This window comes from Poromitra crassiceps (assembly GCF_964638095.1).
Source record: "Poromitra crassiceps genome assembly, chromosome: 2".
Taxonomy (NCBI): domain Eukaryota; kingdom Metazoa; phylum Chordata; class Actinopteri; order Beryciformes; family Melamphaidae; genus Poromitra; species Poromitra crassiceps.
In genome coordinates this window covers 19,526,575-19,529,121 of record NC_139624.1, presented here as the reverse complement: position 1 = coordinate 19,529,121, position 2,547 = coordinate 19,526,575, and the positions used below count along the sequence as shown (strand labels likewise).

General features: G+C 47.7%; 1 pseudogene across 1 annotated transcript; it reads left to right on the top strand.

Annotated features, from left to right (window-relative positions):
- Positions 1-233: 233 nt before the first annotated feature.
- On the top strand, positions 234-2,210 carry LOC310798761 (heat shock 70 kDa protein 4 pseudogene; annotated as a pseudogene). Its single transcript has one exon. The product of its transcript is annotated as a heat shock 70 kDa protein 4 pseudogene (transcript).
- Positions 2,211-2,547: the final 337 nt, after the last annotated feature.

The window sequence follows — 2,547 nt, the reverse complement described above, 5'->3', positions numbered from 1 at the left end:
GTCACTGTTTAATCACTGAATGTCACAATGTATATAATTATAATTGGCAACATCGGTGATTGATGCCATCACTGATGAAGTCCTTCCCTGCAGAGGTTAAGTAAGACCGGTGCAACTCACAGCTTCATGGAATAAGGGTGGGAGACACCACGTGTAGCTGCTGTCACCTTTAGGCAATTAACAGTATTTCTGTACTTCACTGCTTTACTGTACACTTAATTCAATTAGTGAAGATGTCTGTTGTGGGCTTTGACGTGGGCTTTATGAACTGCTATGTAGCGGTAGCGAGGGCCGGAGGGATTGAAACTGTTGCTAATGAATACAGTGACCGATGTACACCAGCATTTGTTTCGTTTGGACCACGGAATCGGTCGATTGGTGCATCTGCTAAGAGCCAGGTTGTCACAAACTTCAAGAACACAGTCCAAGGGTTCAAGACATTTCATGGCAGGACATTCTCAGATCCTTTTGTCCAACGCCACAAATCCAGCTTGCTTTACGATCTTGTGCAAATGCCCACAGGGACAACAGGCATCAAGGTTCTGTACATGGAAGAGCAGAAGGTGTTCAGCATTGAGCAGGTCACTGCCATGCTGCTGACCAAGCTGAAGGAGACAGCAGAGGGTGCACTGAAGAAGCATGTGGTCGACTGTGTGGTGTCTGTTCCCTGCTACTGCACTGAAGCTGAGAGGAGATCAGTAGGAGATGCAGCACAGATTGCTGGACTCAACTGCCTGAGGCTCATGAATGAAACGACTGCAGTGGCGTTGGCATATGGGATCTACAAACAAGACCTCCCCCCTCCTGAGGAGAAGGCCAGGAATGTGGTGTTTGTCGACCTGGGACATTGTGGATACCAGACCTCAGTGTGTGCCTTCAATAAGGGCAAGCTCAAGATCCTGGCTACAGCATGCGACCCAGAGTTGGGAGGGAAGGACTTTGACGAGGTACTGGTCAAGCATTTCTGTCAAGAATTTGAGAAGAAGTACAAGCTTGATGTCAAGTCCAAGCCCAGGGCTCTGGTCCAGCTCTACCAGGAGTGTGAGAAACTCAAAAAACTGATGAGTGCCAACTCCTCCGACCTGCCGCTCAACATCGAGTGCTTCATGAACGACATTGACGTCTCTGGGAAACTGAACAGGGGTCACTTTGAAGAGATGTGCTCTGATGTTTTGGCCAGAGTAGAGGCTCCACTGCAGAGTCTGATGGAAAGTACCAAACTAAAGAAGGAGGACATCTATGCGGTAGAGATAGTGGGTGGTGCCTCCAGGATCCCGGCTGTCAAAGAGAGAATCAAAAAGTTCTTTGGAAAGGAACTAAGCACCACCCTGAATGCAGATGAGGCCGTGGCCAGAGGATGCGCTCTGCAGTGCGCAATACTGTCCCCTGCCTCCAGAGTGCGCCGTGAATTCTCCATCACAGAAGCGCTGGACCTTCCAATTGAAAACAGTCCACAATGGCAGTTAGCCGATGACATGTTTCATCTTTTTGTAGAAAATGAGGCTAAGATGATCATGCAGGACAAGCTGGAGAAGGAGAGGGATGACGCCAAGAATAATGTTGAAGAGTATGTGTATGACATGAGGGACAAACTACGTGGACTGCTGGAGACATTTGTCAGTGAATCTGACCGAGATGCCATGTCATTAAAACTGGAGAATACCGAAAAATGGTTGTATGAAGATGGAGAGGACCGACCCAAACAGGTGTACATTGACAAACTGGCAGAATTGAAGAAACTTGGCCAGCCCATCCAGGAGAGGTTTAAGGAAGCCGAGGAGAGACCCAAAGCATTTAAGGAGTTGGGAAAACAAATCCAGCAGTACATGAAAGCTGTTGAAGCATACAAAATGATGGAGGAACAGTACGAGCATTTGGATGAGGCAGATGTTACCAAAGTGGACAACCTGGCCGGCGAAGCTCTGATGTGGATGAACAGTGTCATGGACCTACAGAGCAAACAGACCCTGGCTGTGGAGCCCTCCGTCAAAGTCAAAGACATTCAGGCAAAAACAAGAGAGCTCTTCTCTGCTTGTTACCCCATTGTGACCAAGCCCAAGATGGAGCTTCCCAAGGATGACAAGCCTGCAGAGCAGAACAGACCCGTCCATGGACAGGAGAAAACCCAGGATGACATTGCAGAGAAGGGATGGTCTGAGAACCCCGCCTCAGAAACTACGGACGAGCCTGAGCGGATGGACTTTGACTAAAGCAGGCAACCCGCAGACAACATTTTCCTGTTGTGCGACCATCTTTCATTCCATGGATTTACACACATAACCACGCACCAGGAGGGTCTGAGAGCAGAGGTATAAACAATATCATCACTGATGACATCACAATTGCTCGAGTGACATCACTGGTGACTAACTTTTTTTTTTTTTGCAGTTTTGCTGGACTTCAGCGCTGCCTTTGAAGTAAGTGACCATGTATTGTTAGTGAAAAAACTTGCTGCATATGGTTTCAATAAAAAAGCTGTCAGCTCGATAGAAAGTTACTTGACCAACAAATGTTATTAGCAGGGTTTCTGGCCAGGTGGTAAATCCA